Consider the following 13,663-nt stretch of genomic DNA (forward strand, 5'->3'; position numbering starts at 1 on the left):
TTAGAATTGAGAAAACATATGACATAAGGAATTGCCTGCTTAATAGCAAAAGATCTGTAGCTCCAGAATCTATTTAAATCTTTTATACAATAAATATATTTGCCAGTGATATTCACAATATATCAGTGATGCTAGCATGATGTATTCAATGACATTCTGCATTTACATATCTGACATAAGTCATGTCATGTGCAATGATATCACACGCTTGACGTTCTTGTGGTTTCCTGCAGACTGGATATATATGTGACAGATACATTACATAAAGTGTTGAATTATTCTTAAGTAGGTGCTTGAGCTATTTATCTTTTGCCATTAAATAGGCCTTGATGAATTCACTAGATCATGGGTATCAAACCCAATTGTGTCACGTGATGTATTGCAACTTTTTTTTGCCTCTGCGGAGCCGGGGTGGGTGTGGCCTGCGCATGATGCACCTGGCCCACAGGCTGCCAGTTTGACAGCCCTGCAATAGATCAATCGTCAACAATAAAGGAACAAGCAAGAAATATTTCACAGACTAGCACTAAGAAGGGTAGCCATGAAGGCCTTGAAAAAGATACTTACATGCCACGTTGTATCTATACTTACAAAGATCAACGTTTTGCAGGCAGTGGTCCTCCCTATGACATTCTGTGGAAACTAAAGTTGGGTAGGCAAAGCAAGATAGGAAGAGTATTGATGCTTTTGAGCTTTGGTGTTGGGGAAGATGTCTGAGAATTCTGAGAGCAGCCAAGAAAACTAACACATGGCCAATCAAATAATCAACCTAGAGTTCTCATTTAAGATTTTAATTCCCAGGATCCAATTATCCTACTTCAGACATAACATTATGAAAACAGTTCCTAGACAAGGTTCTAATGCTGGGAAAGGTGGAAAGAAAGATAACCAGCAAGGGTGCATAGGTTAAATTACAGTGGCAATGAGTGTACCATTGGAAGACTTGAAGGAGTGGGTTAAGGATAGATAATATAATACAGTAGCAGAGTTGGAAGTGACCTTGGAAGTCTTCTAGTCCAACCCCTTGCCTAGGCAGGAAACCCTATACCATTTCAGATAGATGGCTATCCAGCATCTTCTTAAAGACTTCCAGTGTTGGGGCATTCACAACTTCTGGAGGCAAGCTGTTCCACTGATTAATTGTTCTAACTGTCGGGAAATTTATCCTCAGTTCTAAGTTGCTTCTCTCCTTGATTAGTTTCCACCCATTGCTTCTTGTCCTAATCTCAGGTGCCTTGTAGAATAGTTTGACTCCCTCTTCTTTGTGGCAACCCCTGAGATATTGGAACACTGCTATCAAGTCTCCCCTAGTCCTTCTTTCTATTAAACTAGACATACCCAGTTCCTGCAACCGTTCTTCATATGTTTTAGTCTCCAGTCCTCTAATCATCTTTGTTACTCTTTCTAGAGTCTCCACATCTTTTCTACATCGTGGCGACCAAAACTGAATGCAGTATTCCAAGTGTGGCCTTACCAAGGCATTATAAAGTGGTATTAACACTTCACGTGATCTTGCTTCTACCCCTCTGTTTATGCAGCCTAGAATTGTGTTGGCTTTTTTGGCAGCTGCTGCACACTGCTGGCTCATATTTAAATGGTTGTCCACTAGGACTCCAAGATCCCTTTCACAGTTACTACTGTTGAGCAAGGTACCACCTATACTGTATCTGTGTATTTCGTTTTTGTTGCCTAAATGTAGGACCTTATTCTTTTCACCATTGAATTTCATTTTGTTAGATAGTACCCACTTGTTCAAGTTTGTCAAGATCCTTCTGTATCTTAAGCCTATCTTCTGGAGTGTTGGCTATTCCTGCCAGCTTGGTGTCATCTGCAAATTTGATGAGTTCCCCATTTATTCCCTCATCCAAATCATTGATGAAGATGTTGAAGAGTATTGGGCCTAAAGCAGAGCCTTGGGGTACTCCATTGCATATTTCCCTCCATGAAGATACAGTTCCATTGAGGACTACACGTTGAGTGCGATTGATCAGCCAGTTATGAATCCATCTGGTGGTGATGCTGTCTAACCCACATTCTTCTATTTTATCTAGTAGTAGGTTATGGTCTACCTTATCAAATGCCTTACTGAAGTCCAAGTAAACTATATCAAGAGCATTCCTCTGGTCCACTGATTTTGTCACATTATCAAAGCAATAAGATTAGTATGGCATGATCTTTTTTGACAAACCCATGTTGGCTTTTGGCTATTACTTTGTTCGCTTCTAGATGTTTGCTAATTCGTTGCTTGATTATCTTTTCCAGAATCTTCCCTGGTATTGAGGTCAGGCTGATGGGTCCGTTTTTTCCCCTTTTTTGAAGATGGGAACCATATCAGTCTTTTCCAGTCCTCTGGTAGTTCCCCGGTGCTCCAGGACCTCTGAAAGATATAGTTCAGTGGTTCTGAGATCTTGTCTGCCAGTTCCTTCGGAACCCTGGGGTGTAATCCATCCGGTCCTGGTGATTTGAACTCGTCTAGGGTAGACACGTGCTCACTTACCATTTTCTTCCCTATTTCAACTTGTGTTCCTAATCTGATTTTTGTGGTGCTGTTTTTGATAGGTTGGACTGTTTAATCCCTTTGTGTAAAGACAGATGCAAAACATGAGTTAAATAGCTGTCCTATCATGAGTTAATTTCCTCTCCTATCTTTTGGTTCTTTATGTCTAAGAATCTTTCCATTACTTGCTGAGCTTTCAGAAAGCTCTCAGATTGTGCTTCCATTTGCTCACATTTAAATTGGTTCACATAATTAGGGATTTTGATTTATTAGCAGCAGATCACATGGAAAAATGTTTTCAAGCCAATGAAAGAAAGACAGCTCTCCTTCATTTCACCAGAAATGGTGAAAATTGGAGAAAAAGCTTCAGTCTGAAAATAGAAGAGGGGTAAAATCTAGATTAGGGCCAAGATGTCTTTTATTTCTATGGTACAGTTTTCTGTGGTACAGTTTTCCTGGAAGAAACTGGAAGAGCCCAACCAAGAAAACAGCAGGAATATTTCTGAAAATGTCAATTTTGTCTGCTTTGCCTACTCCCTTTGCATTTGTTTTTAATAGTAGCAATGCACTGCCAACTTGAGTGCAATTCAAAAATGCAAAAAAATATTTGGGTGCAGCTCCCAGGTGCTCTAAAACAAGTTGTCTTGTATCAAATTAATGCAGGAGGATTTCTCTGCTTAGTATACTTTGAAGATACTCTAATATAAGGAAATTTAACTCAATATGATCTGTAGTATATTCACAATATTTTATGAATGTCCCATATCACATCCATGGAACCAGAGGTGGGTTCCTACCAGTTCGCACCTATTTGGTAGAATCGGTACGTCAAATCTACTTCTGCTTTCTCCCTGTTGCTTGTCACCTTCTTGCCACTTTCTCCCAGCAATGGACCAATTGTTTCCTTAACCTTTTTCTTGTTTTTAACATGTTGGAAGAAGCTTTTTTTTTTTTTTTTTTAAATTTTGTGGCAAGCCTTTCTTCATTGTGAGCCTTAGCTTTCCTTACTTCATCTTTACAGGCTTGGGCTATTTGCTGATATTCTGCCTTAGTTATGTCCCCCCCTTTCCACTTTTTATACTTAACTTTTTTGTCTTTCAATTTGTCAGAGAGTTCTTTACGCAGCCATGCTGGTTTCTTTGGGAGCTGTTATTTTTCTTCTTCATTGGTATTGTGCTAGACTGAGCTTTTATAATCTCATTTTTCAAAATTTCCCAAGCTTCTTCAGTTGTTTTTCCCTTGAGGATTGTCATCCATGGAATTCTTCCCAAGCTCTCTCAAAGTTTATTGAAATTAGCTCTCTTAAAATCCAAGACTCTAGTTTAACTTTGTCCTACTACTTCTGTTTGTATAATGTTGAATTCCAATATTGCATGGTCACTTGCCCCCAGGGTTCCTGTGGCTTCGACACCTTGTATCATTTCCTCTCTGTTAGTGAGAATTAAGCCTAATATGGCTGATCCCCTTGTTCCCTTCTCTACTTTTTGGGAAACAAAGTTGTCCACTAAGTATGTTAGGAACCTGTTGGATCTTCCACTTGGTGCAGAATTTGTTTCCCAGTTGATGTCAGGGTAGTTAAAATCCCCTATTACTATTGTTGTGTACTTCCTACATATCTTAGTTAGCTGACTAGCAAAAAGTTCATCTATTTCCTCTGCTTGGTTGGGTGGCCTATAGTATAGATCTATAGCAATGTCATTCCCCCCCCCCCAACCTTTAATATTGACCCAAATGCATTCAAGGTAGTTCTCATCATTGTTGTGCTCTATTTCTGTAGAGATGTAGTTATTTCTTATATATAGTGCAACTCCACCTCCTCTTTTAGTTGGTCTATTTCTTTTAAATAATTTGAATCCTTCTAGCTGTATGTTCCATTTGTGGGTTTCATCCCAAGTTTCTGTAATGGCAACAATATCATATCTGCCCTCATCTACTTGAATTTCTAATTCACCCTGTTTATTCCTCATCATGGAAAAAAAATGTGCTCAAGAAACCATCAATAAAGCAACGAATCCTGATAGCCAATCATAGTCTAAGTCTTTTTGCTACTAATATGTTGCTTTCCAAATGTTTCCCATATAATTTTGATGCTAAGCCAAGGTCCTTGCAAATACCTCTCTATTGTACTCTCAAGAAAAAAATACTTTTGTGTGGTCTGGAGTTGATTGTTAATATCATCAATGATCCGTTCCAAATGTTATCATTTAAGTTTTATTAAAACGTTTAAAGAATATAAAAGCTGACACAAACTAATGTAAAGTAAGAAATAAAAAAGAAAAAGAAAAGAGAATGCAAAAATGCAAGAAAAAAATGTTGAAGAAAAATAGAAAGAAAAAAAGATATAAAGAAATGGCTTTTGATATTCTTCATGGTAGTTATGTACATATTTATCAAATTTATATGAAATTTATATTTCAACTTTTTCTAAAGTTATATTACTCTTCTTTCTATAATCTCATCTAATCATCAGCACCATACAAGTCCTTTGTTTTGTTTTTTGCAAAATGTTAAGAGGCTTCTAGTCATCAATAAATGTATGATCTGGTTATTAGTGATAACATTGGGTACCTTTTCTAAAGTTTAATCCCTAGATTTCCCTCCATTTCTTAAAGGTTGTCCAGGCACTTTGTATCTACACTAAATTTAACAATATATTGTTATCATAATTTAAACTGATTTATTCACCTTGTTATCTGAAAACTTTTTAATTACAGTTATCACCAGACACTTCTTCAAATGCAGAATCAGTGTCAAAAAATTAAGTTTATTTCCCCCCCCTAGATTCAGGATGTAATATGCACTGGGAACATGATATACAGTATCTAGGATTGGATTCTTACATTTCCCAGGGTACTTTAAAAATATTGACTCTGATACATCATTATACAGCTTATATAGTCCCATTTTTAGTGTTATTCAGCCTTTTGGCAATATTCAAAATGGAAAAAGGTATATTTCAGAAGTCCCTGTTGACAGGTTTTTTTTGAATAATTATATTTCTGATCTCTTGGAAATTAAACTTTTAGAACTTTTAGAATTTTAATTGAAAGGGGGCTTTGATTTTTGGAACAGTATTACATAGCTCTCCTCTTTGATTGATTTTACGTACTGCAATTGCTGTATTTTCTAGTTGTTATTTACATGTTTTTCATGGAGAGGCTATGCTGAAGTGGCTTTCAGGTATTTTATTTTAAGTTGCCTTCAGAAGGTAGCATAAAAACATAAAAATGTTTTTCATCACTAAATGTTACCTTTAACCAAAATGTATTCCTGGCATAATACCGGTTCTTTAATAATTTTTATATCCAAACCATTGTATTAAAAGCAACCTACTTTTTAAATAAGCACTTTGTATTCCTGAACTGAAAATTACATTACAAAATTTAAAGTTATCTTCTGTTTTGGGGCTCATCAAGCTTATAGCACCCTCTGCGGTTGACCTAGTGAATGACAACGCAGCATGAAAATTATAAGGGAAAGCTTTCACTCGCGCGTCATGTACCCAAAAGTCAACAACAACAAAAAATGGCGAAACAAAAATCTACCCCTGGAAGAACGGAAGTGTCACGTAAACCACTTCCGTCTAGAGGTCGAGTTGTTGCGCGCGCAGATAAAAGGTGTACGGTGAGTGCTTGGGGACAGAAAATAATTGCGCTTGCGCGTCTATTTTCGCGCGAAAGCTGTTTTGGGCGCCTTTAGTGACGGGCGGGGCTCCGGTATGTAATATTTGGACGCGGTCGGCAGGAGGCGCGCTGGGTTTGGTTGGCGGTGGCGGCGGCTGCGCCATTGGCGGGTAGGAAATGCCGCCAGATGGCGGTTTAGGATTGCAGCTCTACTGAGGTGCGGCCCCCAGCACCACCGCCTGTTCGTTCCGGCCCGGCTTGGCCCCGGCCCGCCTGGACCCATCTCCCGTGGCACCGTAGGATTCCCGGGGGCGCTGCCTCAGCTGAGGTAAAAGAGTTAGCGCGGGCGGAGGGAGGGGGAGGGCTCCGAGGCTGAGATCCAAGATGGAGGCGTGAGGGGCGGGGGCAGCGGGCCCTCACTCACTCTCGCTCGCTCGCTCCCTTGTTCACACACTCGAGCCGGGCCAGCGGGCGGGAGTCAGAGGTGGAGGGAGGGAACGGTCGGCCGGGCGTCTCCCGCCTGAGGAGACCGCTCCTCGGCAGCTCCGTTCCCTCCCTGGCCCTGCCCTTTTACTTCCCCGCGGACCCGGGCGACAATGGAAGGGCGGCGGCCCCGCGGGCTGCCTCGCCTCGCTGGCCCTGGCGGCACCTCTTCTGGGCCGGGAGCCCGCTGCTGTGTGCCCGCCCCCATGCAGGGCCTGCCTTCGCTCGAGTGTTCATTTCTTGCTTCGTCTTGGCCGGGCGGCGGCGCTGAGCGAAAGGGACTCCCGTGCCATCTTCGCTCCCTCCCCGCCTTATGTAGCGGTGGCGGGAAGGAGGACTCGGGAAGGAGGGGTTACCAAATAGTGGGGTGCTCGGGGCGACCAAATCAACCGACGGCTCCATTTCTTATGGCCAGGAACGTGAAAGCATCACCGTGCCGGGGAAAAGGCGGAAAGTTGAAGGCCATTCGGGGGTGGCGGTGGCCCTTTTTTGGGGGGTGGGGGGGGAGGCTGGCAGACGGAATTTGACGAGTTACCTAAAATGTTAAGATTGAGGATTTGAGTTTGGAAGTAGTAGGTCCCCGATGGGATTGTGGCTCTTAGGGTCTAGGGGGAAAGATGGGAGGTATTCGTTTTTAAATGCTTTAAGGGACAAATCATTGTATCAGGCAGTGGGGCTGATCCTAGCAAAGTTAGGAGCTCCTGAATGAGAAATGAGTCTTTGCTCAGTGGCCGTGACACAAAGTGTCTGAACTTTTGCGCTTACGGCTTTCATATGTGGCTCTTTTTGACTTAATAATGTTCTTAGATTCTCGTACAGGCACAGTAGCAAAGAGAGTAAATGAATGATAATGAGATAACGAGCAATAAATGAATCCTATCAACAGCAGCAATACAAGTTATAGGAAGAAAAACAATTCTATCCCCTAACTTCAGTGATAACTACAGGATACCATTTTTAATATTGCACAAGACTTGGAAAAGCTGATGGGACAAGAAGCTGATTGAAGAAACTTTGTTTTGGAGTTCTTGGATAAATACTCTAAAGAAACATTTTTTTAAATGCTAGTGTGTACACAAGACAAACTTTCACATTAACAGCATGGCCCTGGCTGAGATTAAACGGGAATTATGATTCAAGAAACGTGTCAGAGATTTCTTATTCATGTTTTAATCAGATATAGTATTAGTAGATTAATATATTGATATTGTCTGAAATTATTTTGATAAGCAATTTTTGGATTACCTTTATTGTAGTTTATGAGCTTAGAAGATAGTGAAGTTATTTTCTTCAAGTTACTCACATCATCTGGCTAAGATTTCCAGTTTTGACAAAAAAGAGTTGATTTAAGTGATTTTTTTTCCAGACTAAATTGTTAAATACTGTTAATAGCTCAGTATTTTTGAAAAACACATTGCTTTGACAGTATTATTGTGAATAGCAATTAGTGAGATTGCACTGAAAAGCATAAGAATTAATACATTTCTTGTTCCATTAGAGTCATGTAACTAAGCTATTAAAACAAATACTATGTGCCCAAATAGTAATAAAATGTAAATTGTTTACATAATAACGAATAATTTTGTTCAAGTTGACTTAATTTTCTTGGAAGAATAGCCTTTTACTTTGGAATAATAAATTCTAACTTCCCATGTTATGGTGTGATGACTTCAAGAATACATGATGGATAATTTATATTGTGAATGGGTAATATTTGCAAAAATATATTTAGTGTTGCACCACCGTCAGGAAAATAAGTCATTGAACGCAATTTGATTGACTTAGTTATTTTCTTAGGATTTGTTGATAATTTAAAAGATAACTTATTTAAATGCTATCTCAGTAGTATTGGAGATTTTTTATTAATAAGGTTAATTTTCAAGTAGGTAGCCACAGGATTATGCTATTTGCTTATTAAAATATCCTATTTGTGACAACAAAGTCCTCATAAAGTGGCTTATATCTGGTAAATTTAAAAACATTAAAATAGCTATAAAAATTTAAATGGAAAGGATCATTAGTTGTTAGCATAAAACCTTTTAGGAAAATTCTAAATAAAGCAAACAAGCTTTGGTTCTCAATTTAAAATTGTCCTGTAAAGAATGGGTTTATTATAGATCCTTGGGAAAATAATTCTATGCCCGGGGAAAATATTCTAGGAATAAAGAAGCCGCTATTAAAAGAGAGAAGGTTCTTTGGAATTGATTTTAAGGTCTAGACAGAATCCCTTAGATGTAGGCAATTCTTCAAATTATTTAATTGAAAACTGCTTTAAGCATTAAAGATTTTCTCTCTCACACACACATATACATACTGTATTGGTAAATCACACCTGTCATAAATATATGCCAGTTGCCAAGCATCTGAATTTTGATCACATGGTCACGGGCAATGCTTCAATAGTTGTAAGTGTGAAAAATAGTCACTTTTTTCAGTGCCATTGTAACTGAACAGTCACTGAAAAAGAAGTTGTAAGTCACCTGTATTTTTAAACTACAAAAATATATAGTAGTATATAGCCATTGATGATAGGAGTCGACATGCAGCAAGGACCGAGAAGTCCAAGGATATATATCATGCTTCCCTGAAAATAAGATAGGGTCTTATTTTCTTTTGACCCCCGAAATAAGCACTTGGCCTTATTTTTTGGGGAGGTCTTATTTTTGAGGTGCAGGGGGTGGCGAGTGTTGTTACCTCATGACTGCTCTGTGTTGTAATATTTTCGGGGAGGGCTTATTTTCAAAGGAGGGTTTATTTTAGCTATGCGCTCAAAAGGCCGATTGGGCTTATCCGGGGAGGTCTTATTTTCAGGGAAACAGGGTATTACTGGCTTTACATCTTTCTAGAAGTATGGTGGCAACATACAGTATTGAGCTGAAGTTTCTGAATTGTTTTTAATATAGTGATTGGTTGATTTTGAATTACTTATTTTAGGTAGAGACAACCAGGAATTCTAGGGCTCCATACTGGACAGTCAATACACATTTAAGAAAGTTGTAAAAACACAGGCTTAATATCAGTATTCTTTTAATATCAATAGAGGTGGCTAAGAAAGATTTATGGTGTTTACTAATTATTTGTCTTGAAGATGCAAAAACCATTATAATGCCAAATGAAATATATTCATTTAAAAAAGAAATTTTGCATATGAATTGGAATGATTATTTTTTCTTGAGTTGTGCCAAAAAGTTGTACTTCGATTTCATTGAATATAATACACTTTCACTAATAGTGTAATACATTGCACTTTTTTTCTCCTCATGCTCTGAAATAGCAATGAAGGTTAGTTATTATACAATATATTCCTTTTGTAATTACTCCAATATTACCATTTTAAAATACATTCTTTTAATATACAATTTAAATTTGCAATTCTTACAGTTTTATATGTATCAGTAACCCAGTCACTTATTTTGTTGGCCATTTCACTTTTTCCAGCCTCATCCATGTATGCAGTTTTCAATTCCCCAAATTCTCAGCAGTGGCTTTTGTATCCAGAAAATTCTGAAAGCAGAAGTAATTCAGGCTGAGAAAGTAACTAGGAGAAAGTGGGAGGGGTAAAGAGAGAAAAGAGATTTGGCAGTAGATAGCAATAGCAGTAGACTTATATACCGCTTCATAGGCCTTTCAGGCCTCTCTAAGCGGTTTACAGAGAGTCAGCATATTGCCCCCAACAATCTGGGTCCTCATTTTACCCACCTCGGAAGGATGGAAGGCTGAGTCAACCCTGAGCCGGTGAGATTTGAACCGCTGACCTGCTGATCTAGCAGTAGCCTGCAGTGCTGCATTTAACCACTGCGCCACCTTGGCTCTTGCAAAACAAGCAAAACAATAGCATAAAACTGATAGTTAAATGAAATATGTGTATAGACAAGTCTGTATGTAATATTAACCTTTAAACTTTTGCAGACAAGTCTTAGATTTCTACTGAATTCATAAAACATGAGAAGCTAAAATGTAAAAAAGCAGTTGGTTAGTGTTAGTGTTGTAGTTAACTTAAAGTTTAGTCTGTTGTGTGAACAGTTGTATTGTTTGGTTCAGATAAGGACAAGTTCTGACTTATGTAATATAGAAAATTGGTATTACTCTTTCTATTACTATAAAAATATTTTCAAAATTCCTCTATGGAAATATAAGGCAGTATCACAATATCCAAATTAAAATTTACAGAAAAATTTAAACTGAAAACTTTGTTCTTTGCAAAAATAAGTTATTTGTACTAAGTTTAAACGTGGCTATTACGTTGAGCAGGCATTTTTTTTAAAAAAAATTTTTTTTAGCAGTAAATGAATTGCTGCCCACTCTTCTAAAACACTCGATTCTTTAAAGTTTTGTTTGGCTTCCAGGAGACCTATAAGTATCATGAAGAAACAAGGCATTAAAATTTTCTTCCTCTTACACTAAAAGTGATAGTCTCCCACATTCTTGCAAAAATTGTGATCAGTATAAGAAATGAAATAAACTTACGTAGCACATACTTTTTGAGATCATTTGTGTATTTGGAGTGTGTGGAAACACAAATCACTTACATTAACAAGACAATAAAAGACTATAATGGAAATAAAGTACCTGAGGGAAGTTCTGAAGATTATAAATACATGCTTTGATCCCAAAGGGTTTTTTTCATTTGTTTTTTCAGTTGTTGCACAAGGCAGTCAGTATGTGAAGTCTACCTGTGTAGGGAGGGAAAAGTATAGGGTTTTCTAAACTATAAAGTTTGGAAATAGGTTAAAAATATTTTCCTAAATTTCTTTTCCCCTCCAGATTTATATATGTAAATGATTTCTCTAAGACAGGATTAAAATGAATGTAATTTTGGGCCAAAAGTTAAAAGAAAATGGCCATATTCCTTCCAGATGTTTTGGACTGTGATGCCTTTATGCATTATCAGCGGTCAGGTTTTCTGTGGTTTGCAGTTTATCTAATATATTTGAAGGACTTAAGTTGCCTCTAGCCTCAAATGTTAAGTTGTTGAAAATTAAGTTCCATAATTTGTTTTGATTTCATATTGAATTCTCTGTTTCAGTATACTCTGTCTTGGGATATGAGAATTTTTTATACAAAAGAATTGTTATTTTATGAAAGGTAAGCTTTTGTACAAGATCCCAAATGGTATCCAAGCTCAGCATGCACAGTTATGATAAACATAGTATTTATAGGAGAATATAATTTAAGGTCTCGCATATGAAAAGCAGATGCAAATTTTAGATCACACACACACACACAGAGAGAGAGAGAGAGAGAGAGAGAGAGAGAGAGAGAGAGAGAGAGATTTTATTGATTACTAGTATGGTATAAGTTCATGTTTTGCACAAAATCTTAGTATAATTTGTATGATTTTATCTTAGGTGTGCTATATGAATTTGTTCATTCAAATTTATAAACTATGGATTGTTTAACGTTGTATTAATTGGGCTACTGCATTTAAATTAAAAAAATAGTTATGTATAAATAGAATTTCCCAATGATAGGAAGTAAACAGATATTCAGTTTAATATCTGTTCTTCTGGTCTGAAGATACTGCTTCTTATGGATTATAGGTACTCCTTAGTTAACGATCATTCATTCAGGAACCATTGAAAGTTATAATGGCATTGAACAAGGTGGCTGGTTCTCAAAGTTGTGCCTGTTGTAGCATCTCTGGGATCACATGATCAAAATTTGGGTGTTTGGCAATGTATTATGATGCTTGTAGTGTCCGGGATATGTGATGGCATTTGAAATCTTCCCAGCTGGCTTCTGATGAGCAAATTCAGTAGGGGAGGTGAATGAAAACAAATTTATATGTTCCAGGTAATGTTGCAGGATCCATTCTGGGTCGGGCGCCCAGGACCAGAGGTTTAGTCCTCCAAGCTTTTGGACTCATGCTTGAGCCCATTCTCAGGGAACATCTCTCCATCAGAATGTCTACATTCTGGTAGAGATAATTTTTTTGAGAATGGGCTCCAGCATGAGCACGAGAGCTTGGAAAGCTAAACCTCTGGTCCTCATGACTGACCCAGATTGGAAATTGGATTTGCTTAAAACTGCAAGTGATAATGGAGATTCACAGTCATCCAGGTCACGGTTATCTCAAAAGTCTTTCAAAAGGCAACTGGGCCATGTTTTTCCCCCCTTAGGAAGAAGATATTTCACTTCTCACCCAAGAAACGTCATCAGTTATGACAGGATGGGGAGGGGGGGGGGAGAGAAGGTTTATATTTCTTGCAGTGCAAGTTTTCTGGAAATTCATTCATACCCCCACAGCATTTGAAGGGTGTTCATCCCAAAGTGTATGGCTAAATGTCTATGCAGATTCTGAGGCATGCAAGTTATGGTTGCCTCAAAAGTGTTTTTTCAAAAGACAACTGGGCTATATTTTTCCCTTGCAAAGTTCATTTAACAGCTACAGTGGTTCATTTAACAATTGTGGCAAAAAGGTCATAAAATCGGGAGTGACCCACTTCACAACCACTTGCTTAGCAATGGAAAGTCTGGTTCCAAATATGGTTGTAAGTTGAGGACAACTGTAATTTGTTGTTGCCATTCTGTTGTCAACCATTTTTCCTTCACTGCTATTTACTTTTGTGAACTTCTATGGAATCTTTGCAATTAGTATATGGTGATCATCCATGACAATCATTCCAGTAGTGTTTTCTATCTTTTTCATATTATAGAACAAAGTAAATATGAATTGTCTTTCTGGCAAATGTGTCATAACATGTTGCACGGAATAGTACTATTTTAGGACACAATGCTAATGCAAGCTCCCTTTCCTTTTACCAGATATGTTGGCATAATTTTGCTTTGCTTTGCTGCAACACTGATTGATAGAAACAGGAGTGCAAATTCACAGATTCTCTATCTTTGCCCTGATGTACTATAATTCTTAGTAGCTTAAAGCATATGTATGGCAGGAGCCAATGAAGATTTGATCAGTATAACATACAGTATAATGAATCACAGGTTATCTTACAAATCATTTAATGAAATTATATTTCAAGTTGTTCAGAGAATTCACGATTGTGTTTATGGGGGCTTCATCAATTCTAAAAGCAGAATAGTATACTACAATTTTCCA

The 13,663-nt window shown here is 37.9% G+C and overlaps 1 protein-coding gene across 1 annotated transcript in view; it reads left to right on the forward strand.

Moving 5' to 3' along the window:
* Window positions 1-6,244: 6,244 nt before the first annotated feature.
* The window catches only part of STAG1 (stromal antigen 1), a 207,274-nt gene continuing 199,855 nt past the window's right edge, over window positions 6,245-13,663 (forward strand). Inside the window, exon 1 of the mRNA XM_032226009.1 lies at window positions 6,245-6,448. The gene's annotated coding sequence lies outside the window, so the exon portion shown is untranslated. The remainder of the gene's footprint in view (window positions 6,449-13,663) is intronic.

This window comes from Thamnophis elegans, chromosome 10 (assembly GCF_009769535.1).
Source record: "Thamnophis elegans isolate rThaEle1 chromosome 10, rThaEle1.pri, whole genome shotgun sequence".
Lineage (NCBI taxonomy): Eukaryota > Metazoa > Chordata > Lepidosauria > Squamata > Colubridae > Thamnophis > Thamnophis elegans.